General features: G+C 46.1%; 1 protein-coding gene across 2 annotated transcripts in view; it reads right to left on the minus strand.

The window, feature by feature from the left end:
* Positions 1-21170, minus strand: part of LOC140395513 (monocarboxylate transporter 4-like) — a 59385-nt gene extending 38215 nt beyond the window's left edge. Inside the window, exons 1-2 of one of the 2 annotated variants that reach the window (XM_072483405.1) lie at positions 21066-21127; positions 12405-12580 (exon numbers count right to left, since the gene is read on the minus strand). The gene's annotated coding sequence lies outside the window, so the exon portion shown is untranslated. Of the gene's footprint in view, positions 1-12404; positions 12581-21065 lie in introns of both variants that reach the window. The other variant, XM_072483404.1, reaches the window with a different exon arrangement.
* Positions 21171-27588: the final 6418 nt, after the last annotated feature.

A 27588-nucleotide genomic window follows, 5' to 3' on the forward strand; every position in this document is an offset into this window, starting at 1 on the left:
GGGCAGGATTCTCCGGCCAGCCAGCCACGGGTTTCTCCGCAACGTGCTGTTTGCTGGCGGTGGGATTCAATCTTCCCACCAATCTTCCCATTGTAACTACCCCACACTGCCGAGAAACATGCTGGTGGGGGTGCGCTGCCGGCAGGAAACGTGAATGGCAATGACTGAAGAATTCCGGCTATTATTTACAACAAATATTCAATAATACATTTAAAATAATAACTGAACCAAAACTGTTTGCATTCAAAAAATGATTTAATGTCAGTGACACATCTTGAATTCTTGTAGACCAAACAAATAAAAACATGTGGCATGGGTGTCTTGAAGACACCAGTGGAGGTGACGCTCCAGTTTATTCTTGGCATTTCTACTTGTCCCCGATCCCAACTGTAAACATTGCTTCTTAATGTAGATGTGTAATCGGCTTGGAGATGCTGTCAAACTTAATTTGTAACTCTATGAGAAAGTAATCCGTAGTGCAAGGGGATAGCATGGATGTAATAAGGGCATTTTCACTTGTTTGAAAGGTGCAACCTAGGGCGGCACGGTGACGCAGTGGTTAGCACTGCTGCATTACGGCGCTGAGGACCCCGGTTCGATCCTGGCCCCGGGTCACTGTCGGTGTGGAGCTTGCACATTCTCCCCGCGTCTGCGTGGGTCTCACCTCCGCAACCTAAAGATGTGCAGGGTAGGCGAATTGGCCACGCTAAATTGCCCCTGAATTGGAAAAAATAAAGAATTGGGGACTCTAAATTTATTTATTTTATTTTTTTTAATTGAAAGGTGTAGGGCGCGATTCTCCCATCTGAAGGCAGAGTGTTGACGCCGTCGTAAAAACTGGAGAGTTTAACGACGGCGTCATCGGACCGCTATGTGTGGTGATCCTCTGCCCTACAGGAGGCCAGCACGGCATTGGAGCGACCCACGCCGCTCCAGCTGCCAATATTGACGTCAAATGGGCGCCGCGGTTCTGCGCAAGCGCGCTGCGACCGGCGCGAATGCGCGGTAGCTCCCTTCTCCACGCCGGCCCCGACGCAACATGGCATAGGGCTACAAGGGCCGGCGCGGAGCAAAAGAGGCCCTCACCATGAGGCCGGCCCGCCGACCGGTAGGGCCCCATTGCGGACCAGGCCACGGTGGAGGCCCCCCCACCCACCCACCTCAGAGAGGATGGATGCCGAGGTCCTGCCGGGTAAGACCAGATGTGAACGGCACCGGCGGGACTCAGGCTTTTTTGGGCGGTCACTCGGAACCATCCCGAGCGGAGAATCGCCCGGGGGGGGGGGGGGGGGGCTGCTCTACGACCGGCGCCGCGCCAATGATGATTCTCCAGTGACCGGAGAATTGGCAGACCGGCGTCGGGGCGGCGTCTCGCGAATCGTGCCCGGCCCAGTGACTCTCCTACCCGGCGTGGGCTGAGAGAATCCCACTCAAAGCTTTCACCGTCAAGTACTTTAAAGTGGGTATTCTGCAATACCAAGCCGAAACCGGTTGGTCAGCATTTGACAGAGAACACCAGCTTTCCATGTCATGTGTTATCCTTCCAAGTGAACTAGCTCCAATAAAGAATAATACCAAGAAAGATAGCCGCTTTCAGAGAAGATAATGAGTGACCTGCTCTGAATCTGCAGTTTTTATTTTATTACAAATTCCCTATATCTTTTTAATCTTTACTCTGAAAACTTCATGGGCTGGATTCTCTGCAGCCAGCACCCCCCCCCCCCCCCCCCCGCCTTTTGCTGTGGCGGGATTCTCTCTTCCCACTGTGTGTCAATGGAATTTTCCACTGAAACCACCCCACGGCAGCGAGAGACCCACAGGGTGGGGTGCGCTGACAGCAGGAATGGCTTTTCTTTAATAAGCAATTAACAGGGCAAGCATATCTGGTGAACAGACAGGCAGAGTGACGATCCTTACACCTGTTTAAAGGTCAGTGTCTTTAAAGGTTGAAAAATAGAAAATAGAGCATTTCTCCAGAGACTCAACAGGATGATTAAGTTACAGGCTACAGTGATAGGCTACAAGCACTGTATGAAACTGAAACAAACATGTTCAAAATGTTTAACCTTTCCATGACATTCACTGTTGGGACTTGGCATGACTCCTCCAGCTACTTGAAGTGCATCTGCATTGTTAGACAATAATAGCAGAAAGAATGATACCTCCACTAACAATTTGAAGGTTAAGTGCTAGCCACTTTAAGATCACAGTTTCAAAATATCCTGTTGCAATCAAATGTGATGCATATTTATTCTAATAAATAGGGAATACAACTTCACATTCTTGATATTAACGCAAAATGTTTCGGAATACTCTCGCAAAATTCATAGGTATTTTCCCTTAAAAAAAAATGAAGGGTTTCTTTACCAGAAATTCAATATGACTAACTTAGAATAGTTGAAATAATCTTCTAAAGACTTAGCTACACTAATTACTGGATCTCAATATGATCAACAATATTCACTCTAGATTCCATCACCAACTATATTACATGCTCATCTATCATAGAATTGTTCGGTTGCACTCTTTCTATTCCAAACCATTTTGCGTTAATATCGAGAATGTGAAGCTGTATTCCTTATTTGTTAGATAACTTTCAATACATAACTCATTTCCTTGGGAAAATATTGTGCTGGATTTAGCTCAAATGTGCAATCATATCATGGTCAATAGTTTTTTATTCTTTTCTGGGCTGTGGGCATTGTTGGAAAGGCCAGCAATTTTTGCCTTTCCTGAGGACTGTGTGGAGAATGCAACTGCTGTGGAGAAAAGTACAGCTATTCGACTTTAGTGTACTTCACTCTTCCTCTCACAAGAAACCAGACCAAGGGCGCAATTCTCTGGCTGCGTTGTGCTTGAATGAGACCACAAAGTGGCCGGAGAATCCCGGGAGAGTCCTCCTGCGGGTTTCCCAGCAGGCCCTGCATTTCACGGGTTTCACCCAAACCCTGAACTGTCGGATTCGGACCTCCGCCCAAAAGGGGAAGGACCAAACGGCACACGCTGAAGTAGATCTTAAACCTACTTAAGGCCTACCTACCCGGGATCCACCGGCCTCCCTCGAACTGGGCGCCGATCAACGCTAGTCCACAAGAATGTGGAACAGGTGGAACGGCACCCGGGGCGGGGGGTCACCCGGGCCATCGGAGACCCCTGGCTGGTCAGGGCAGGGTGGCCCCCTGGCCCTCCCCCTGGAATGTGGGCACCATGGCACTGCCCAGCTGACATCTTGATACTGCCAAGGTGCCCAGAGGCACTGCCAAGCAGGAAGGAGGATTGCCCACATATCAGTGCCAGAGTGCCCAGGTGCCAGGGTGGCACTGCCAAGGATCCATGCCCATGATAGGATGGGATGTGCAGGGCAGGTGAGTAGGGGCTTTCTGGAGGTTTGGGGGGGGGGGGTGACGTGTCCTGGAAGGGGGCTGCTGTAAGGGGGTTTGGGGGGCCTGAAAATGGGTGTCCCAAAGGGACCCCATAGCGGGGTGTGCTCATGTGCATGGGGGGGGTGACATTTCCCATGGGTGGGTGGGGTGGATGGTGTGGGGGGCCCACAAGCTCACTTAAAGATTTCAAAATGGCAGCCCAGTCTCGGTGTTCAGCTCCCCAGTGTTAAAAATATTCTAATTGTAGGCTAAACTGGTAAGAAACTCCCCAGGTCCCAAAAAATTGTCTATGGGCGAGATCGTCCGGTCACACTGCACCGGAAAAGCAGCTCGCCGTAGTGCAGAATGGTCGGTGAAAGCCGGGAGACCCCATTCCCGGGATCTGACCGGCTCGCAACGCCTCGCGAGATTCAACGCAATCTCGTGAGACATTGCAAGGGTATCTCCCGTATTATATCAAGGCTGTAAGCCTCACTCTAATGTGCAGATTCCTGAGACTTTGGGATTTAATCCCTTCGCTTCAGGGACCGCGGGCGAGCGCCCTTTGATACTGGTCCCCAAACAGGCAGAAAAGCAGTCAGAACAGGCAGCTGAATGCCCTTTGGGCAGGGCGATACCCTGGCACCTAGATATCCTGGCAGTGCCAGCCTGCCATTGCCACCTGGGTGTCAGCCTGGCACTGCCAAGGTGCCCAGGTGGCACTGCCAAGGTGCCAAGCTGGCATTTTGTGCACATGTGCAATTGGGCTGGGTGGGGTGCTGGGGGACCCGCCCATTATTGCGTTTGGGTGGGGGCGGATGTCAGGAATTCTTTTCAGGGCCTCGGAAATCAGGATGCCATTTCTCTCGCTACAATGGAGAGTTTCGGCGAGCAGAGCTGCCCATTGTCAAAAGTGAGGCTATGTGTGGCCTCAGCCGCGCATCCCCGTTCAGGCCCCTTATGCAGTGCAAGTCTCGTTGAATATCCATGTGTTTCGCGGCGCTGCATGTTCTGGGAAACGTGCGGCTCAACTCGCTCGCGGAGGGATTTTGTTCTCTTTTGGGAATGCCGTGGGTAGCATGGCAGCACAGTGGTTAGCACTGTTGCTTCACAGCTCCAGGGTACCAGGTTCCATTCCCGGCTTGGGTCACTGTCTGTGCGGAGTCTGCACGTTCTCCCTGTGTCTGCATGGGTTTCCTCCGGGTGCTCTGGTTTCCTCCCACAAGTCCCAAAAGACGTGCTGTTAGGTGAATTAGATATTCTGAATTCTCCCTCTGTGTACCCGAACAGGCGCCGGAATGTGGCTACTAGAGGCTTTTCACAGTAACTTCATTGCAGTTGTAATGTAAGCCTACTTGTGACAATAAAGATTATTATATTATTACGCCCTAAGTGTCATTGGATAGCGGTGGAGAATTCGAAACTCCCTGAAAAACCCGCCACAAATGAACTTAGAAATCTTTCCAGAGAATTACACCCTTGGCCTTTATTCAATGCTATAACAGCAGGCGAATGAGGAATTCCAGAGAACAGATTCAACAACGGTACAGACAGATATACTTTGAGATTCGGTGAAAAGAAATTAGCATATACCAATCGTTACTAAATATCTATGACCAATCATGATTCCACCCGAGGAAGGAGCAGTGCTCCGAAAGCTAGTGCTTCGAAACAAACTTGATGGACTTTAACCTGGTGTTGCAAGACTTCTTACTGCAATCATGACTCGATTGAGGTGAGAATAATTAACAAGTCACATCAAAGGTTTGCATGCTTAGTTTAACCATCCAATCACGACAAAGGCACGTTTGTTATCTTACAATTAGTGATATCGGTGGTCTGGTATCTGGGGTGTAGCTATCAATCACCTTCTTCCCTGCTGTTTAATTGTTCTTCTCAAGGTATGGATGCCACCTGTTACCCCTCCCTGTCTTTATCGACAGATACCCTGGAGCCAGAACAAATGGTAGACTGTCCCACATTGTTACACAAACCTTGGGTTTTAACTCCTGTGGCGTATCTGCCTGGAAGCTGGCCGCCACTGGCAGATTGTGTCCTTGTGGTATCTTTTTACCATTGGCAGCATGTTTCTCAGTCAGAACTGAAGATTTTAACTTCTCCAGTAAATAATAGAACTAGAGTCTTTAAACTGGTTGCAGTGTAATATCTAAAGATGCTCAAATTGCCCTCTTCACTTCCATGCCAACTTTCCTGCTGGTTTTGCTTCTCCATCTTCAGGTGGGTGGCACACTGATTAGCACTACTGCCTCACAGAGCCAAAGACCTGGGATTGGTTCCGACCGTGGATCAATGTGTGGAGTTTGCACTTTCTCTGCATGTCTGTGTGGGTTTCCTCCAGGTGCTCTGCTTTACTCCCACAGTCCAAAGATGTGCAGGTTAGGTGAATTGGTCATGCTAAATTGCCTTTTTGTGTCCAGGGGTGTGCAGGTTAGGTTACGTGGAAAGAGTGCTCTTTCAGAGGGTTGGTGTAGACCCGTTGGACCAAAGGGCCTCTTTCTGCACTGTAGGGATTCTATGATTCCCTATTTCTTAACTGAGAGAGATACTTGCTCCAAGGCTTTTGTAAATTTTGCAAAGTAATATAGTTGGCTCTAACACATCAAAGTTGATACACCAATCAAATTTCTCTCTTTCTGTGTCCATCTTTTACTCAGGACCAATCACTGACTTTTGTGACAATCAGAAAGTTTGCACATGGTCATCTCAGGCAAAAATCTTGCCCTACGATTCCATTGGCATTACTCTTCAACATCAACCCACTGAATCACTTATACCAGCCATTCTAAATGTTCACTTCGGCACATCGTGCCAAAGAAAAAATTTAATGCACCTTTACTCATTTTCAGTTTTGACTTCATAATTGCTCTATAAATTATTCAGTGAACTGTTAAACTTTGCCAATAACTTTTTGAAAAGTCATCATGCTTTTTTCAGGGTTCAACTTTAGATCAATAGAGAATTTGATGCATCCCAGGACTGTCCAGGAGATGCTCAGAAATTCAGGTAATAATGCTTGCAGATAACCAGAGCATTTTCTTCAGCATCAGCTAATGGCACTTAGTATTGTTCTGAAATTCAACATCAACTTTCAAAATAATGTCAAAAACTTCTCAGAGCACCAACTTCACCTTATACAACCCTGGGTGGTACTTTTATGAACTTCATCTTATTCATGCACTAAGTGTTGGATTAGATAGATGTTGGATTAGAAGGTAATCAAAATGTAAAATAGTAGGAAACAGCATGAAGGTTCACAAGTGTGGCTAATGTCAGTTTAGACAATGCAACCTTTGTGGTACTATTGCAACTGCTACTCAGAGTCTAATAGGATTAATAAATACTTTTCACTGTACCTCGGTACACGTGACAATGAACAAATCCAATCCAATAAGACAATCTCTAATAAAGAATGTGCGCGTGCGCAATTCTTTGAGCAGCTTGCAACATTGTGTTAAACCACCATTTTAACAAATGTTTTATATGATACTGTTTAATTCATCTATGGATTTGATTTGACCTCACATCTCACCTGATAAAAGTCACATTTCACACCTCACTAGCCAAGACTGGTATTGCTACACTATGTGGGGGGCAATTTCCGGGGCCATCAGCCAGCGGTGGGGTTCCCGATGGCCCAGTGAATCCAGCATTGGGCAAATAATGGGGTTCACGTCGGTCGTGACATCTGTTGCAAATCTCCTGGCCCGCCTGCCGGCCCAAACAAGGTTCCCGACGGCCCTGATGCAAATAGCTCATTACAGCTAATTTGAAGGTATTTACGGACAGGACGCCAACTCACCTGCCTCCTGTGATACTCCAGCCCCACCAGCCGGTGGTCCCACTAGTGTGAATTGGTGCGAGTCCTGAGAAACGGGAACCTGGCAGTTTGCACTCCAAGAGGTGATTACCATCCCTACAATTGCCTTCAGGGTAAAGGAGGGGGGTCCTTCATCAGAGATGATCTTGTGCTGGGCTGGAGAGGCTCGGGTCGGGGGTCTTTCCTGGGATGGAGGTCATTTGGCTGGTCTTCCCATCTACAGCCTTTAAACAGTCTATCAGCATCTCAAAATTAAAGTTCCCTGACAATAAAGTAAAAGTCTTCCCATCTGCAGTATTGAACCCTTTAACCAGTCTGACAGCAGCTCAAAATTAAAACTCTCTGACAATAAAGTGAAAGTCTTCCCATATGCAACCCTAAACCCTTTAAACTGTTTATCAGCGTGCAAAGTTCAAGGATCTGTCAGATGAAAATAAAAGTATCCCCTTTAATGTGGTGGAAACCTTTGAAGTGTTTTTCTCAGTCAATTTCATTGCCCGTTAGCCTTTTTTAAGCCTGTCTGTATACCTAAATGCCTAAAAGATTTCAACTGTATTGTTTACATTCAATTTCACAGCACTGCAATTTAAAAGCTTTTTGATTGACAGGTCCAAGCAGTTTCAAAGGGAGTGTTATGGTGGTTTAATTGTATAGTTCTACAGGGGCTCATTAGTTCGCAAGTACTTCCTCTTTTGAGCAGCTGTTTTTCTAACTGCACTCCCCTCTCCCCCCCCCCCCCCCCCCCAAGAGTCTGTCTCTTTGTTCTCAAGTGCTTCCTCCTAAGAGCAGGTGCTCTGTCTGAGTGCTGCCTCCACACCTGCTGTGGGACTGAAAAGGGGGACTGAGGGGAAGGAAGGGGGCCTTGCCAGCAATTAAGGTGGGGGCAGCCTTGCCAATGATCTGGAGGGGGTCTGGCTGCAGCAGCATTCAGATCGGGAAGCCCTTTTTAAAAAAAACCCTGAGCACTGAGGAGCAAGACCTGTCAAAGAGATTAGGCCCCACCCCTCTGAGGTCCAGCAAGAACCCTGATGTGCCATTGAATTGCGTGGAAAACACAATCCTGGGTAAAATAAACGTCTATGGTGTAATTGAATGGCACATCGGGTTTGTTGCTAGTGCCAACAGGAAATACTCTGGTTTTTCCGTTGGTGGGAGCACTTAGTTTTCAATTCGGAGAGTCATGGCCCATAGCTAAAGCATGTACTCATTTTAAAAAATTAAGTAAAATAAGAAATGCAAGCATACCTAAAAAATATCTAAAGTCCTGACATTTCTCAGTTTCATTACATTCATGCTTTTTTTCATATAGTGTGGATGTTAAGAGTGTAATTATTAGATACTGTGATGATGTAACATTTTACATAACTTACGTTAGGTAGCAAGATCCCCGCATGTCCTGTGCACATACAGGAACTTACGTTAGGTAGCAAGATCCCCGCATGTCCTGTGCACATACAGGAAGAGATGCCACGTGTTGGGTGTGTTTGACGCAAGTAGATGACCATAAACTAACAATTGTGCTGCTTTGCCAAGTACAGTAAAATTTAAAACCCAAATGCTTCAAATACATGCTATATTTGATTAGGGATTTTGAATTCAGATTTATTTTTCTTTAATAGATAAATGTGGACTGGGTGATATTAAAATGATCACATTCCAATAGCTAAGGGAACAACACTCTCCCCAGAAGGGTTTAAAGCTCCATTGTCCTCCGAATTCGGGATTTTCTATTTGCTTTCAGTCACTGAAGGCCTTCACACTCATGGCAACATTCCAAACCCTCACTGTTACTGCTACAGTATCTCCACTTTTACAATAATTTGCTATGTGAGTAGAATATAACAATCATAGCAGATTGTTATTTTAACGTCATCTTCATCCGAGCTAGTGACTTATAAAATATGAGATTTTCATTTCCTTCGCACATGTAGTGAAATTGATCATAAAGCTGGTCACATTGAATGAAAACCATTTTTAGACAAAATATGTGGAAGTCAGCGATCTAATTTTCAAACCCAAGAATGAACAGCTCAAATCTACTTTAAATGGGAGAATCCTGTAGCCATTATAAAGAAAAATCTCAGCCTATGCTGTTTTATGGCAGTAGTGCGTTTCAAGCTTCAGATAATGCTGCTCAAGCACTTCAGTTTTGTTCTTATGGTTTATCACATTATCTCAAGTCACTCAATGCATCAGTGCCATGGAAAGTAGAGTAATATATCACCAGTTGGATGGTTATTTTTGTATATACTTCTACTCGTCCTCTACCATTTCCAACTATAAAACCGTTCCTTCCCCAAAGAGCTATTCTGATGTGAGGAGCAATGTGAACCCACAACCCCTGATTTTCCGTCCAATCATTTATGTGGTCAGGAAACCAAAACAAATCTCCAACCGGTGTTCTCTGTGAGCGCTACCCCAAAAATCAGCACTTCAACATTGATTTCATCACATGTTAATGTGGAGTGAACTAACACAGCAGCACGGTGGCATGGTGGTTAGCACAATTGCTTCACAGCTCCAGGGTCCCAAGTTCAATTCCCGCTTGGGTTACTGTCTGTGCGGAGTCTGCACGTTCTCCCCGTGTGTGCGTGGGTTTCCTCCAAGTGCTCCGGTTTCCTCCCACAGTCCAAAGATGTGCAGGTTAGGTGGATTGGCCATTCTAAATTGCCCTTAGTGTCCAAAATTGCCCTTAGTGTTGGGTGGGGTCACTGGGTTATGGGGATAGGGTGGAGGTGTGCGGTTGGATAGGGTGCTCTTTCAGAGAGCCGGTACAGACTCGATGGGCCGAATGGCCTCCTTCTGCACTGTAAATTCTATGATAACAACCTGTACACTTAATGAGAAGTGCCACCATAAACAAAATGGAGCCAGAGCTGGGAGGAAACGCCACGGCAATGCAACAAACCATTTAAGCAACAGGGCTTGGAGCTTCCACTCAGTTGCGCCGACCTGTTTTGGAGTAACCAGATTGAAATTGGCAAAAGCTGATCAAAAGATTGGGGAATTTTCCACGCAAGTTGAAGATCTGTGATCTATTGGACCCATTTTCAAGCGAAGCTTGTCCAATCATAAAGCTGGCTATGTTCCCAGATCGAATGAAACGCCATTGCACGATTTTGCTAATTCTCTTCATTTATGAGCCTTCAAGGAAGCTCTAAAAATTAAGCTTTTTTTTGACATAAGGACAGTAATAGACATTTAAAAAAAATATTTTGTCTATTTTATAAATAATAATAATTAATAATTTTTACTTCACCATGAAATTGATTATTGCACGTCAATATGGCTAGCAAATGGTTTCTGTATTTAAAAAAAACTAATTTTCTATTATTCAGAATTGGATTACTCAGAAGTGGCGGACTAGGCAAGCTGATTAAAATGCTTATTTTTTGTGATAAACCCATTTTCAAATATATTACTGCAACTGCTCTATGTTTCTGCTCACAGGATATTTATTACAGCAGACTTCACTTTAAGAAAATCTTTGTTCGAAAATGTTGTCCAATCCTACTGGTGCAAGGGTGGCAGATGAGCAAGTTGAAGCCAATTTTGTCCACATCACCCATTATACTTTTTGTAGATGTCGCTATATACTGATCAGGTATGAACCTGGGATGATTTTTCTCTTTCTAATACTTTCAAGACCCGCACGAGACCTACCACGTTGGAGCATCAGTCTACCCATGTGTCTTGTTGAACCGCTAAGGGGATGGGGAGCCAGAAATTATTCATGATGGAGATCTGTTTAAAGCTGGCCAGATCTGTGATCTGATGGATATTGCAAATATAATTGCTTTGCAATAAACCAAGTTTTCTTTTTACCAACTCAGTTCGGACTCATTTGTGATTTACTAAAATTACTCATTGTTGTAACTCAATGGGAGCATAGGTCCCACCATCTTAAAATATTTAATAGCACATTATGGAAAAGCCAATGAATATTGACCCTTAAATATATTTCACAAACATTTTGTATCTGACGGAATACTGGAAGTATCAGTGAAAGATCTGTCACATATGCCATTAATAGTTAATGAGTACTTAATAATACTTAACTTCACCTTAATGGCAAGAATCAAGAAAATGTATTGTTCAGGAGACAGGAAAATAGCCACTTGCAGTCCTGACAAGACTCAGAGAGAGGTCAGGGAACCTTAAAATAACAAGTATTTATTTATCACCTTTAAAATCGTAAAACACCCCAAAACATAAGGGCAATGACAAACAAAATGAAAACACGTAGGACAGATGACCAAAAGTCTGGTCAACAGGGTAGGTTTAAGGAGTGTCTTGAAGGAAGAAAGAGAGGTTTACAGGAAAGGAATTGAAATGAAAATCGCTTATTGTCACGAGTAGGCTTCAATGAAGTTACTGTGAAAAGCCCTTAGTCGCCACATTCCGGCCCCTGTTTGGGGAGACTGGTACGGGAATTGAACCGTGCTGCTGGCCTGCCTTGGTCTGCTTTAAAAGCCAGCGATTTAGGCCAGAATTGGAGGAGGGTGGATATTTTGGAGGGTTCTCGGGTTGAAGGAGGTAACAGATATAGGGAGGAGCTAGGCAATGGAGGGATTTGAAAACAAGGGCAATGTATATTGCAAGATCTGAGTTTTTTGCACTGTCTGCTGGGGGTGGAAATAAACCCAATTCAATAATGGCTGCCTACAGCTGAGCATGTGTTAATCTTACTCAGTGCAATACACAAAAGGCGAGAATTTTAAAATTGAGGCATTGTTGAACTGGAAGTCAGGCGGCACGGTAGCACAATGGTTAGCACTGTAGCTTCACAGCGCCAGGGTCCCAGGTTCGATTTGCAGCTTGGGTCACAGTCTGTGTGGAGTCCGCACGTTCTCCCTGCATCTGTGTGGGCTTCCTCCCACAAGTCCCGAAAGACGTGCTGTTAGGTAATTTGGACATTCTGAATCCTCCCTCTGTGTACCCAAACAGGCGGCTAGGGGCTTTTCACAGTAACTTCATTGCAGTGTTAATGTAAGCCTTCTTGTGACAATAAAGATTATTATTATTAGGTATGCAAGCACAGGGGCGATGGATGAACGAGATTTAGTGTGAATTACGACACATGTTGTTGGATACCTTTACAGAGAGTGGAACATGATAGGCCAGCTAGGGGTGCATTGTTGAACCTAGAGGTAACAAAGGAACAGATCAGGGTTTCAGTAGCATATGATCTTATTGAAACTTACAGGATACTGTGAGGCCTAGATAAGACTGGATGTGGGGAGGATGTTTCCACTTGTAGGAAAAACTAGAACCCGAGGGCACAGCCTCAGACTGACGGGACGTTCCTTTAAAACAGAGATGTGGAGGAATTTCTTCAGCCAGAGGGTGGTGAATCTGTGGAACTCTTCGCTGTAGAAGGCTGTGGAGGCCAAAGACAAAAGACAGATAGGTTCTTGATTAATAGGGGGATCAGGGGTTATGGGGGGGGGGGGGGGAAGGCAGGAGAATGGGGATGAGAAAAATATCAGCCATGATTGAGTGGCAGAGCAGATCTGATGGGCCAAATGGCCAGATTCTGCTCCTATGAGCTGAGGTAGAGCTGAGTCATGCAATGTTATGGAAGTGACAACATGTGTTGTTTGTTATGGCACAACTATGTGTTTAGAAACTCATTTCCAGGTCAGGTATGACAACAGATTGTGAAAGGCCTGATTCAGGATTCAGCCTCAAGGGTTTCCAGGGAGGGAGACAGAGTCATTGGCTAAGGATATAGTTTCTACTGGGAACTAAAGACAATAGTTTTGACCCGTCCAATATTTAGGTGGAGGAAACTTCCACTCATCCAGCATTGAACATCAGATATGAATGATGTGGAGATATAAAGGCAAACAACTGAGGAACAGGGGAGGAGTTGAAAGAGGTGGTGATGAGGTAGAGCTGAGTGTTGTCAGCATACATGCAAAAACTGATGCATCGGTAGGGGCTTTTCACAGTAACTTCATTGAAGCCTACTTGTGACAATAAGCGATTATTACATTATATGCAACTATTTTCTCATTAGTCTATGCAAGTTAATAAATATTAAACATTCATCAGTCACCAGCTTGACATCTGGTATGAGCGCAGGACGTGAATGGGACCAGGGATGTGAGGAGCAGATTGCGGGGGGGGGGGGGGGGGGAAAGAGACAGTTTGGGCAGGTGTTGGTGCGAGACAGTGTGCCATGAGACGTTTTGGGAATGTGTGAAGTGGCTGAGTGAGAGATCACTGTGGGGGTGTGAAGGGATGCCGCAGCACACATCAGGCGCAGACTTGCCCTGGATGCGCAAAGAAGGTCACTTATCTTCTTCTGGCGCTATTTCCCCATCCTCTTATACAGTAAGCTGGCACTCACTATTGCAGCCACTGCCACCCCAGTGGGGGTGGTGACCTTGGTTGATGGACGTCTGCAGGAACGCGGGTAGAGGATGCCATGCCTCTGCTACAAACCATCCAGAAGTTTGATAAGGGCCCACTCCGGAAATCTTGATTCTGCATTCCTGGCAGCCATCCCCCGATTGGACTTGGGACAAGTGCTGGGGAGGCATTTAAAAGGAGAGTCCCACTGATTGCAGAGATTACGTTTTCCCGGAGCAGGCAAATCAGAAGCAAGCCGCCACAAGTGTGTCGTGAATCACATGGGGACAAAATCAATTTGTTAAAGAGGCAGACTATTCAGTGAGTTTTCCCACCGCGGCATCGGTAGGCTTCTCCCCGGTTTTCTCACTGGAACCAACACTTTGAAAGATTCCACCCATCCTGTCACTTTGGTGGAGTAGAAGGAGGGAGCAGAGTTGAAAAAGCAGTGGGATAAGCTGCAACAGCATTTGTAGAGGCAGACTTGTAGAAATGTTGTTTCGGGTGAGTTTTGAGATTGTGTTGGGTGGTCCTCAGATTTATGAGCAGCATGTCCTGAAAATAAATCCCAATTTCACAGTTTGTCACACAGTGCAGTACACAAGTGGGAATCTACTTTTGATCTGAAGTCATCGAATATCCATGCCTTGGCTCGGTGACAACATTCTCAACTCTGGGTCAGAAAGTTATGTGTTCAAGCCCCAATACTAAGGTCTTGATCAAGCTCACCCTTTATTGCTGTATTGAGGGAGTGCTACAGGCTCAAAGATACTGGGCACAATTTACCGGCCTCAATGCGCCAGACTCAGGATGCGACAAGACTGGGTGAAATTTACGACATTCATTACGCCTCAGGGAGATCTTGCGAGGCATCATGATCTGGATCACGACCTGGCATGATCCAGATGTGCATATTCAAGTGAGTAGTCTCAGTGGAGTTACCCTAAGGCAGGATCAAACGGCCTCACCTCGGAGACCCTGCTGTTGTGCCGTTTAGCATTGGTTTGCAAAACACGGACAAGGCATGTCGGCACTTGGGGGGGGGTCGCCCAGGTGGTCAGGTTCTGAGCAAGGTGGTACCCTGGCATTCCTGATGCCACCTCCGTAGCCTTGGTGCCCAGTGCACTTTGTAAATACTTGTAGTAATTCACGCCCACGAGACTGCCACATGAGCAGAGCACAGCATAGCGGAAGGACAGAGCATACTGTGTCCAAACCCCTAATCACATTTAAATGTGTGCAAATGCTGGTTTTGCTTCTAGCATGGGGCCCACACCTTGTGGTCACCACCAGTGAGGGCAAGATGCCAGCTTGGCACCATGGCAGTGCCACCAAGGAACCCTGGAAGTGCCAGGGTGTCCAGATGTCACTTGCAGGGGCACTGCCAGGGTGCCAGACTGACAGTGCCAAGCTGGCATCTTGCCCATGCCAGGGATTGGGCCTAGGGGCGCCCTGCCCTTATGAGATGGTGGGGGGGGGGTTTGAAGACTCCCAAATTAGTAAGTTGAGGCTTTTGGGGGGGGGGGGGGGGTGTCTGGAGGCCAAGGTGGGGGATCGAGAGATCAGTGCGCCATTTCCTGCATTGGTGAGCTGAGCCCATTAGTCAGGAAATTAGTCTAAGTACGGCCTCGGCGGGACGTTCATCGGCAAGTCCCAGAAAAGAAGCAGAATCTCGTTTTACAGCGGCGTTGTTCTCGGTACTGCCCAAAAAGGGACTCTGTTTCCCCCCCATTAAATCGCTCCTGCTGTCTTTCGGATAAGACATTCAACGGAGACCACGCTGTCCTCGCAAATAGGTGAAAACCCTCCAATGCTATTTCAATAAAGGGTATGGGATTTCTCAGTACATTTGTCAACCAATGCATAAAAACAGATGATCTGGTCATTTACTTAAATACTACGGCGGCATGGTAGTACTTCTTACTTTCTATTGCTGGGACGCCACTGTGTTCAAATTGGTTTGTATGTTTTATAACTGTGACTACACTTACAAAGTACTTTAATGACTATGAAGTGCTTTGGGATGTCCTGAGGTCATGAGAGGTGCTATACAAATGCCAATATTTTTCTTTATGAGTGGTAATGGAAAAAAAGCAAAGCACGCTTTGGTACTCCTCGACAGCAAAACATCTCTGGGTCGGGCTGGCATTAGTTAAGTCCTGTTTCTGTCTCGTAATACCTTGCAAGGTATATGTCTTCTCGGCGTAGAATTAACGTTGGTTTTATCAGCAAAATCCGGATTAAAATGGTTGAAGCAGTGCAAAAGATCAGGGAAGGTCAAGTGACATTGACATTCAGAGTGAATCCAGTTTCTGGAATTTTTAATTCTGGTTTAAGAATCATTGCGCCCAAAGCCAGCCCTGCGCATAAAACTGACCACAGTGCCACACTGAAATATTGAGAATGGCAAGTTTCCTGTCCAAGGAGCATCTTCAGATTGAGCATGTTCTCTAAGGTGCAAGGGTATTAGGAATGTTTTAAAACAATTTTTTACATCTTAAAAAAGTCAATTTACCAAGAAACTGAAAAATGTACACCAATTTAAATAGTTCAGTGCTTAGGTTATTTTCAGCGATTTGAATCCAGATCCGTGCCCAGCACTGATTCAGGCACCCTGCTCCAGGAGTCCCTCGCTGGCGGTGACCACAAGGTGTGCGCCCCATGCTAGAAGCAAAACCAGCATTTGCACACATTTAAATGTGATATGGGGATTGGACACAGTATGCTCTGTCCTTCCGCGATGCTGTGCTCCGTTCATGTGGCAGTCTCGTGGGCATGAATTACTACAAGTATTTACAAAAGTGGATTGGGCACCATGGCTGCGGAGGAGGAAGGAGGCTAAAGAACAGTTTGTTGAAAACTGTCAGACTTGCCGGGACATGGCTGCCAGGGCCAGTAGCAGGTAGTGACTTGGTACCAAGTCCGTGGACTTGGGTGTCCCTCTCGGGATCAGGGTGGCCTGGCTCAGACCGTCATGGCTGCAGTCTGTCTTTTAAATGCACCCCTTTGTTGCTGCTTACAGGTACCTGGCTGCTCACACTGCTGAGTGCAGCATGTGTCCTTTAAATGCTCAGAAGGCCTCTGGTCCATCTGAGGGCCCACCCAGGGAGCCCCTCTGGACACCTACATACCTCAGCTGTACCATCAAGGGCCAAGCTCAATCAGGGGTCCACCAGGGGTTGGCACTCCTCAGACACACTGCCCCATTGCTTGGAAGCATGGGATCAGCGGATCGCACCCCAACCAGAGGACACCTGCACCACATGCTCCCTGGTTCTCTGCTCCTCTCAGGACAGAGAACTAATCAGTGATCGGGTTTCCTCTGGGTGCTCCGGTTTCCTCCCACAGTCCAAAGATGTGCAGGTTAGGTGGATTGGCCATGCTAAATTGCCCTGAGTGTCCAAAATTGCCCTTGGTGTTGGGTGGGGTTACTGGGTTATGGGGATAGGGTGGAGGTGTTGACCTTGGGTGGGGTGCTCTTTCCAAGAGCCGGTGCAGACTCGATGGGCCGAATGGCCTCCTTCTGCACTGTAAATTCTATGATGATCTATGATGACCCACTCCTCCAGATCACCAGCTGTCTCCTCCTGGTGAGCCTGGCAGCGCTCACTGCCTCTGCCACCACCTCCCAGGCAGTGTTCAGGAGGGCACTGGTGTGGGTCCACCTTTGGACACCTGACCTCAGGGGGCAGGTCTTCTGTGAGTCACCTTGGTGGCTGCAGTGAGTATGCGTAAGTGGAGCGCTTAAAACCTTCTTCAGCTGCCATGTTCTTTGGTGCTAATTCCGGCCCCCGTGTTAGAATGCCCGCTGGGCCGGGAATTCGCCCCAGCACAGTCCTGGCCCAATAGCATGTCCTGAATTGCCCCAGAAACAGTGCCCCCAACGGGAATGTGGCCAAACTCAGTACCAAACGGAGACTTTCACCCAATATGTTTTGTGATAAGCTCATTTTCTGTTGTATTCATAAACTGCAATTTAGCACCCTTAAATACATCAAGGATTTTTTAATTCAAAAAATAAACAAAAGTAACATTCTATTATGCTGACCAATTACAGTTCATGGCAGATTTTAGGCTTATGATTATTCAAATAAATTGCAGCAGAAACTCTTGGCTTTTAATTGTAACCTGATTGGTGCAGCAAAAAAATGCAATTTGCACCCAAAGTAGGAATTCTACTCTTACATTTTTAAAAAATATATATATTTTATTAAAGTTTTTCAATCAACCAAGAATTTTCCATTTTTACAACTTTGTAACAATATATACATTGATCGTTTTTTAAAATAATATAGTAACTAACGGCAAGTGCCAACACAAATAAAAAAATGAAAATAGTAACATTAAGAAGATAACTATGAACAACAAATATGTAACAACACACAAAAAAAAAACAAAGACCCGAATGCATCCTCCCCCCTGGGTTGCTGCTGTTGTCTTTCCTATTTTCCCTTATCGCTCTGCGAGATAGTCGAGGAACGGTTGCCACCGCCTGGTGAACCCCTGAGCCGAACCTCTTAGTGCGTACTTTATCCGCTCCAATTTTATAAACCCTGCCATATCGTTTATCCAGGCCTCCACGCTGCTCTTACATTTTTGACTGAATGCAATTGCGTCTTTACTGTTCACCTGTACTGGCTTACACAGCAGGTTTGAAGATAGAAACATGCAAGTTACCCGAATCATCAATCGGGTGGCACAGTGGTTAGCATTGCTGTCTCACAGCGCTAGGGCCTTGGGCAACTCTCCGTGTGGAGTTTTGTGGTTGTTAGGTGAATTGGACATTTTGAATTCTCCCCGAGTGCGGCGACTAGGGGATTTCACAGTAACTTCATTGCAGTGTTAATGTATGCCTACTTGTGACACTAATAAAGATTATTACTACACATTCTCGGGCAGCATGGTGGTGCTGTGGTTAGCACTCCTGCCTCACAGCACCAAAGTCCCAGGTTCGATCCCGGCTCTGGGTCACTGTCTGTGTGGGGTTTGCACATTCTCCCAGTGTCTGCATGGGTTTCGCCCCCACAACCCAAAGATGTGCAGGGTAGGTGGATTGGCCACTCTAAATTGCCCCTTAATTGGAAAAAATGAATTGGATACTCTAAATTATTTTTTAAATCATTACACGTTCTCCCCACAGGGTGCTCCGGTTTCCTCCCAGAGTCCAAAGATGTGCAAGTTAGGTGGATTGGCCATGCTAAATTGCCCCTTAGTGTCCAACGGTGAGGGGGATTTAAGGGGATAGGGGGAAAAGAGTGGGCCTGTGCGTGGTGCCCTCTCGGAGGGCCGGTATAGACCCAACAGGCCGAATGGCCTCCTTCTGCACTGTTGGTATTCTATCATCCTATGCCTGCTGGCAAGACAATGCACCCATACTCCATTACTGCTGGTTGATCAAGCCCAATCCACGGCTGGCTGGAAGAGACTGTTTACACAACCGGCCCACAAAGATTGTCTCGGTTTTACGTTCGGAATAACCGTCAGCCAATTGGGCTTCGTGATACAAATGTGGCCCGACTGTGATGAATCCTCTCTTCATTTAGTATTGATTACCATACACTGGCCTAACTTTTAAATCTAGAAGTCCCATTGTTCACATGTTAAAACAGTTCTTCAGCATGAATAATCACCCAGTCTGGTCAAATGATCGCTGGGCTGGGGTGTGCCTTCGCTTCGACCTTTTGGAAGATGCATTTCACTCCCATTCCCAATCCTTCGTCCATCGAGATGCCGGCTCCCGCCAGCACGTCTGCCCCACAGCCAGGCATATGTCTGCTAACAGCAGGCAGGGTGACTTTAACACTGACCGGAGTCATCCCCAGTCCAATTGGGGTGATCTGCATTGATAAAATCTGAGGGTTTACATTTTTTTTTTAAATCGCCATCCCGACAAATATTCGATGGTGGAGTTTTGTTTAATGCTGTCCAGTGACCCTTGGTGTTCAGGTATCGAGAGGGGGGCGGGGGGGAGCCAAACCATCACCGCCACCGCAGGAGGACGTGAGCTGAGAGAGTGAGCCGGTGGAGAGCGGGCAAAGGGTGCCTGCGATGCTGACCGGAGTGTGGGAGCAATTGTACCGAATCAAAGAGCATGAGCGGAGGCGAGTGGGGTGCCCAGTGACACCGAGTAGCAAATGCCCCTGGGGGGGGGGGGGGGGGGAACTCTTTCACAACACCCAGTGTTTGGTCGCACTTCCCGTGGCGGGGCTGCAGTGATCATCAATCAACGGGGAAAGCGTCCAAACCCAAAGGAAACAACATCAATGGACCCCTCCCCCCCCCTCCTGCCGTTCGGCTGGCCTTGGCGCACACGCCCGACTGGCTTCAGTCCATTCGGCCCTGAACGATCACTGCGTCTGTCCCAACAACACTTGATGAACCCAGCCTCTTTCAATCCACTAATCGCGTGGGGGCTTCAACCGTTGCTATTAAAACACACGTTTCTTTCCGGAGGAGATTTCGATGGGAAAATTCAAACCCGTTTCTCCACTGCTTCCGGGAACATCTTCGTCTCACACTCAATGTTTGCACTTGGATGTCTACTCGCCCCGGCCGCTGGACGCCCCAGGGAAGTACAAGGCAGTAGTTTAATTTTAAAAATGGGTCGGGTTATTTCAATGAAGCTCCAGCAGTTTATAAAATTAATCTTCACGGACCCTCCATGGCAGTAAAACACTCCGGGGCACAGGCATTACAAGTCCTTACTCAAGGTTTTTTGTTTTGTTTTAAACTTGTGGCTAATTCTTTTCCAGCGCGCTCCTCCTCTCATTGTAAAGATTTACCTCCGCGCTGGTAAAATAATTGCAAAGTTTGCCGAGGAATACTTTGCCATTGATTCAGGTGACGGGGGGGGGGGAGGGCATGGTGAGATTCAGGTAGATTCCTCACTCCCTTTGTCCAGCTCCAGCGGGTCTCTCGCCATCACGTCGACCCGGATAAAGGCGGGGAGTTCCCCCACTCCGGTGCAGGCGCTTCGTTGCAAGTCGCGCAGCCAGACTTTCCATTGAGGTCTGCCTCCGGGAGGCAGCCCATCGCCATTTGCTGCTGCTGCTGCTGCCGCACACGTTTTGTGGGCGACTTTCTGTTTCGCTCTTCTCCTCATCCCTTTTGAGAATCGCCCGCCCTCGGAACTCACAGGTCCACCGTTGTAATGTAGTCGCTGAAATACACTCCCAGGGCTCACATTTAGCCTTTCCAGGCTTACTGACTGCGATCATCTCCATCACGGTATCTATCAATCTCATCTGCCAATGGCTGGACACAATGCTGCTCCGAGCAAATTAATGCAAATTGGAGTATTGCTAAAGTGTGAATCCATAAACCTGAATAATACCAAATCTGCTGGTATTAAGGTATTTTCATACAAACGCTAATTTCAAATTCTGATGAAAATTGTCGAAATTAAGGGCTGCTACGTGATGATCTTCAATATATCCCATATTTACAACACTGTTTAATCACAATGTGTTATTTCCATACAAATAAACGAGTACAGTGTAGGTTCTTACCTCGTTGGAGCAGCACGCTGAGGTTTTATTCAGGATTGATACGTGATGCTCTCCCACGCTCTGCTCTTATTCAGACTGGTGCGTCAGGCAGTGTCCTCAGAAACAGTTCCGCTGGGTCTTAGTGGCCGCCGAATCATTAGTATGCAGATGTGTGCGTGACCTCAGCCCCAGAACTAGAGCTGGGGCTCCTTGTCAACTCATTTGAGAAAGTGGGTCTTTCATTAAACACCTGGAGTTGAACTAAAACTCCTGACAATTAAAATAGTTATTCTTTGTTGGCGGGATGTGGGTGGCGTGGCTGAGCCAGCTTTTATTGCCCATCCCTAATTGCCCTTGAGAAAGTAATGGTGGAGGGCAGCACGGTGGTGCAGTGAGTAGCACTGCTGCCTCACGGCGCCGAGGTCCCAGGTTCGATCCTGGCTCTGGGTCACTGTCCATGTGGAGTTTGCACATTCTCCCCGTGTTTGCACGGATTTCGCCCCCACAACCCAAAGATGTGCAGGGTAGGTGGATTGGCCAGGCTAAATTGCCCCTTAATTGGAATAAATGAATTGGGTACTCTGAATTTTTAAAAAAGGGGGGGGGGGAAAAGAGAAAATGGTGGTGGGCTGACTTCATGTATCATGTGCAGTTCATGTGTTGCAGGCACAACTCACATGCTATTAACAAAGGAGCTCTAGAATTTTGATCCAGTGACAAGGATATAGTTCCAAGTCAGGATGGCGTGTGGCTTGAATGGGAACTTGCAGGTGGTGGTATTCCCATGCGTCTGCTGTCCTTGTCCTTCTAGGAGGTAGAGGTCACAGGTTTGGAATGGGAGATCCTGGAAAATTTTGACCATTTTCCATATCTTGGGAGTCTCCACTCAGTGAAGGCAAATATATCGCTTCCATCGCACCAGCTCAGCATTCAGCCAACTGACAGAAAGAGGATCAGGATCTCAAATCCGAGACGAAAGTCATGGTTTACTGGACAGCAGTGATTCCCCCTGTTCCTATATATTTTGGAGACTTGGATGACCTGTAGCAGGCACCTCAAAGTACTGGAGAAATAGTATCAGCGGTTCCTTCACAAGGTCCTCCAAATCCAGTGGCAAGGAAGGTGGTCCGACAGCAATTCCTCCCCCAAGCCAACTTGCCCAGCATCGAGGCACTAATCACTCTTATACACGACAGCACACTCCTGAAGCAACTGCTCTACTCAACCATGACAGGAGACTCCCAGGAACACAGAAGAAATGCTTTAGCGATGTCTTCGAAGCAACCCTGAAGTGGTCAAACATACCCAGCGACTTATAGGAGACCCTGGATTGTGACCGACCAAAATGACGAAGGCTCATTTGGAATGGCACCAAACACACCAAGAGGCTTTGTCAGGAATGTGCAGTGGTGAAGCCAAGGCATTGGAGAAAGTGCATAAACATCCAAACAACCCATTCTCACCCAACCCTTTAAAGCACCACCTGCCCCATATGTGACAGAGTCTGCAGATCACACATTGAACTTACCAACCACCTCAGAATCCATCAAATCAGAGTGGACACAAATCAGCCTAGATCCCAAGGGAATGCCTAAGCTTTCTTTTACTCCAAATGCTTTATATCATATAATAGGGCCTTGTATTAATTGTGAATGTGTTTATCAATAACAAATGCTAGCCATTTGTTTGAATTGGTGCAAAAAATCTTCAGAAGGTGCCAGAAAAACGTAGGACCAGTTTTCACCATCACAACAGCCTGCATTTATATACCACATTAATATAGTTGAGTCTGGCAGGCTGTAAACTATCTAAATGAAAGATGAGGTGCTGGTCCTCCAGCTTCCGCTGAATTTTATTGGAACATTGCAGGAGGCTCAGAATACGGAGGTCAGAGTGGGAGCAAGGTGGAGAATTAATAGGGCAGGCTACCGGCAGATTGGGATCACACTTGTGGCTGCTAATGTGTAACTCCAAAGCATGCTGTCTGTGCCTACTGCTGTGCCACATATTAAAGGTACCACCCCAGTTAAAGCTAAGTGAGTCTGACTGAGCCAATGCCTTAGAATACTAAGATTTATAAAGTAAGAATGTATCTTCTGCATAACATATGCTACTCAGCCAACACTACAAATAACTACCAAAGTCATCATGACCCTCATTATCTATGCTTTTCAGCTTCTTCTAAACTGCAGCTGGGTAAAATATCCCCCCAGTGAAGCAAGATATTGACTGCCAGTTTATTTGTCAGAGTCAACACGTTCCATCACATTTGCCACTGAACTGCAGTATTAGAAGGACATGTCTTCATTCTTCCTTAATCGTGGTTTCCAACCTACTGTGGTCGATAGGGCTCTCAACCTGTCCGACCCATTTCCCTCACCTCTGCCCTCACCCCATCTCCTCCCTCTCAAAACCAGGACAGAGGCTCACCTGTCCTCACTTTTCACCCCACCAGCCTCCGCATTCAAAGAATCATCCTCCGGCAACTCCAGCATGATTCCACCACCAAACATATCTTCCCCTCACTCCCCCTGTCAGCATTTTGCAGGGACTGTTCCATCCGGGATACCCTGGTCCACTCCTCCATCATGCCCAACACCTCACCCTCTTCCAATGCAATTTCAGAAGGTGTAACACCTGCCCCCTCACTGCTCACCATCTCAGGCCCTAAACACTTTTTTCAAGTGAGGCAGCAGTTCAAGTGCACCTCCTTCAATCTGATGTATTGCATTTGCTGCTTCCAATGTGGTCTACTCTACATTGGAGAGACTAAATGCAGACTGAGTGACCGCTTTGCAGAACACCTCTGGTCCATCCGCAAGCAGGACCCAGGCCTTCCAGTCGCTTGCCATTTCAACTCACTGTCCTACTCTCATGTCCACATGTCCGTCCTTAGCCTGCTGCAATGTTCCAGTGAAGCCCAGCGCAAACTGGAGGAACAGCACCTCATCTTCTGATGCGGCACATTACACTTTCCAGACTTAACATTGAGTTCAACAATTTCGGACTGTGACCACTCTCCTCCACCTTCACCCCATTTTTATTTCTATCAATCTATTTTTATTTTCATTTCTTCCATTGATCTGTTTTTCCTCACCATTGTTCCCCCCCTCCCCCCACTCCACTTGGGCAATTGTTCCTAGTTGCCCTTTAACACACTGCTCAACTTTGTTCTGCCATTCGCACATTTTAATCTCTTCATGTGCCCCTATCAGCACCCTTCTTAGCCTTAATCACCCCATTTACATTTGTTTTGTCTTCTGTCCTCGACAGCTTTGTCTATCTCCACCTATTGCTAGCTTCCTATCCAGCCCCTCCGCTCCACGCCCCCTGCCCCCCCCCCCACTACAGTATAAATCTGACCCCATTTCCAGTTCTCTCCAGCTTTGACAAAGAGTCATCCAGACTCGAAACGTTAACTCCCTTTTCTCTCCACAGATGCTGTCAGACCTGCTGAGATTGTCCAGTATTTTCTGCTTTTGTTGTAGTATTGTATAAATGTTCCATAATTGTATTGTACAGCTAGCTTTACATGAGTACAAGGGGTGAACGGTTGTACTATTAAGGTCTATGCTGTGAATGCTATGGCCTAAATGAATAGGAAGGAGGTTTATTCTCTCAATGTCCACTGGTTAGCCATTACCAGAGAATAATGCTTCATAGAATCATAAAGTCCCTACATGCAGAAGGAGGCCATTCAACCCATCGAGCCTGCACCAACCCTCAGAAAGAGCACCCTACCCTACTCTCCCACCCTATCCCCCTAACTCCATCTTACCTTTGGACACTAAGGAGGCAATTTAGCATGGCCAATCCACCTAACCTGCACATCGTTCGATTGTGGGAGGAAGACACGGGAAGAATGTGCAAACTCCAATAGAGTCATCCAAGGCCAGAATTGAATCCAGGTCCCTGGCGCTGTAACCACTGTGATACTATGCCACCCAATGCTGCTCAATGCCTAGCTTCTCAGCAGTTCCTGTGATGCGCCTATTTTATTTTACCAATCATCTGTGATAATTTGAACAGCAAGGTATAGTGGATCCTCAAATACCCTGGCAGCCAATAGACAGAGCATGAATGGCAATAAGAAGCCCAGTGAACCAATAAAATAATTATTGATCATGTCATTTATAGCAGTTTTGATACTTAGACAGATGGCAAAGCCTATTACAGTCCCTGTTTATTTTTTTTATAAACCTAGAGTACCCAATTCTTTTTTTTTCCAATTAAGGGACAACTTAGCATGGCCAATCCACCTAACCTGCACATCTTTGGGTTGTGGGGATGAAAGCCACGCAGATACGAGGAGAACGTGCAAACCCCACACGGACATTGACCCAGGACCGGAATTCAAACCCGGGTCCTCAGCGCCGTAGTCCCAGTGCTAACTATTGCGCCACCTTGATGCCCTACAGTACCTGTTTCTACGATCATTGCCCTTTGTTGTATGTTAATAATTTGTTCTCTACAAAGGTCTAACTATAAAAGTTCAGAATCCAAAAAGACAATGAAAATGAGGAAATAGCTCCTGAATACCACACCCTGCCATTCTGCTGCACCATGCACTCAAACACATTGATCGAAGTGCCTTGAATGCCAATTTAACAACCTCCTTATCTACATGTGTCAGGGAAACGGAGTAAAAGCAACTTTTCAACATCATCTTCAGCACTTTTGCAACTATACTCAATACTCATATTTTACTGTATTGTTTACATTATTCTGCATAACACACAGACATCGCAGGTACGTTTACAAATCAAGTAGGTGAAAATTGAATGAATTAGTTGAGGTGTGAGTGATGGCTGTGTTTTGTCATGGTGCTTGTCCTAACAGATTCCATGTGACATTGCATAACTTTTACTCACCTACTTCCTAGTAAGAGGAGTCTTTGTTTCAATCGGTTGTAATGTTTCGCTGAAAGTCTGCTGGGGCTCTGGTGAATTCCTAGCTGTCCGTCACAAGGACTCTTCTGTGATTGAATCATGTCTGGCAGTGTGAAAAGTGACTGAAATTGCCTGATCCCAGCTACCTCCTCCTATGCTGATATATCAGGTACATTAATGGATGTGAGCTGAGCATCAATACCATACGTTCTCTCCTTAGTTCCACACCGTAGGGTTTAAAATCCCTGCCATAAAACATATAACTCCCTAAATTCTACAGCATCTTTACTTAGTAAACACTTGGCCTTGTCTGCCTAATATGTCAAATGCTTACCTCCTTCCAATTCCAGTCCATTAAGTTGAAATATTTGTTTAAGAGGCTTAGTGTTTCTCCATTTTAGCTGATTAACCAAATGTGTGGGAAACTAGTACAATTGTCAGCAACAAACTAGAGTGTTTTCCCCAAAAAAAATATTTCATCCTGCACCGTTGTTTCCTGAACAGCACAAGAAGATAAATGTATCTAGACTTTATTATCTGTTGCATATAATATTCCCACGCAGCCACCATGGAGCAAAAACATAATCTTGAGTTAGACTGTTCCAAAGCCCTTTTGGTTTAAAGCTGAGGTTATGGGTTTCAGAAAGTTTTTAATGCTATTCTTGCTCCTGGTTTATTCATGATTTTGCTGTTTTCAATTTACAGTTTACATCTCCTACATAGTTGTCGGGGATCTGAGGTGGTCTGTGAGTTTATCAGACTTCTCACCATTAATCATCAGAATTATGTTCTTAACCTACTGACACACCTGATTGATTGACCTTTTTCCAGCGATCTGTGAATTAGTCAGGTGGACAGCATTCAAGGTGACTAACACCTGACCAGAACTGAACGCGCCTACTGTTGCTTTTTGTCACTTGCACGACCCTGATATACCCCAATTGCAGGCATAGCCCGTGACAGAATTTAGCACTTAGGAGCAAAGTCCACTGCTTCTGTCAGCCTGCGGGGAACGCAGTAGAAGTAAAAAGTGGAGGTCTTTTTGCTGCAACTAGAAGACATCCAATATCAGTCCTACGCCATTTTCCTATTTAAAAAAAGGCATTTCTATCTGTGCTCTGTGTTGTTTACTGCTGCCCTTTTCCGGTCGTCCAATTGGAGAAGTGCTTGATTTCAGCCCCACTGGAAGTCCATCAAAATGGAAAAAAATGGAGGGGAATGAACAAGAAAATAAGGCACGGTAGCTACTCAATGTATAATTTTCCCTCTCGCTCAGCTGTTTTCTCCCTGTATTTACAAATGCTTCAAAAGCTGAAATGATCTGCTGTGTGGGGAATCAACACCTGCCTGCTGTATCTATTCTGTCACTGCATGCACATTTTTTTTCATATACTTCCTTCTTCATATAGTTATATCTTCTTAAGAATTCATAAGAATTGTGAAATACATATGTGAAACATTGAGCTGGATCACCATAAATGGAACACAAATCATTGATCATCAAGTGTTAAGTTTATTTTGACTGAAAATGTGAACATTGTAATTATAGGCATTTTCTTGTATTGTTTTTTTTAGATGGCTTGACAATGCTTGTGAGTTCCAATGTGTAGATGATAGAATTGTTATGTACGGATTTGTGGAAAGTAGATTTGGCT

The sequence above is a fragment of the Scyliorhinus torazame genome, chromosome 18 (genome assembly GCF_047496885.1).
Source record: "Scyliorhinus torazame isolate Kashiwa2021f chromosome 18, sScyTor2.1, whole genome shotgun sequence".
NCBI lineage: Eukaryota > Metazoa > Chordata > Chondrichthyes > Carcharhiniformes > Scyliorhinidae > Scyliorhinus > Scyliorhinus torazame.